We start from the raw sequence: 598 nt of genomic DNA on the forward strand, positions 1-598 counted from the left end.
CTGCTGCCGCCGTCGCCGGTTGTCGCCGCCGCCCTCCTCCAGGGGGCATGTCGGCAAGGCCACGCACCCCGGACAAGCGCCCCTACTTCGGGGGCGCCGGACTGCCGGTGGCTCCTGTCCGCCGCCGGCTCAGCCCGGCACGCCCTTCGGCCAGGCTGGCGCGCCGGGCCCGGTCTTCACCGGTGTTGCCGCCTCCACACGCAGGGGAATGGCCCGGCCGGTGTGCCGCGCCGGGCCGGCCCTCTCAGGCGGGCGTCGAACTGCCCCGCCTACTGCGTCGTTGATTGGTCGGTGCCGGAATAATGGCCCTCCCCGCCGACCCTCTTGGACATACCCGGGCGACCGCCTCGCCGCTAGGGTTACCGTGCACCGAACACGCTGCCGTGCGTGCACACGGGCGCCCAGCCCAGTGTGGCATTAATCCGCCAAGGCGGACCACGGGTTAACCCGATTAAGGAACATCACACCGCCACCACGAGATCCACACAGCACGCCGCCACACCGCCGCCCATTTCCCCCGCCCATCCAATACGTTGCCCCCACGTCAAGAGGGACACTTTGCCACCCCCATCCGCCTCCTCGTCAAGTCCCCCCCCCC

The sequence above is a fragment of the Fonticula alba genome (assembly GCF_000388065.1).
Source record: "Fonticula alba strain ATCC 38817 unplaced genomic scaffold supercont2.7, whole genome shotgun sequence".
Taxonomy (NCBI): domain Eukaryota; order Rotosphaerida; family Fonticulaceae; genus Fonticula; species Fonticula alba.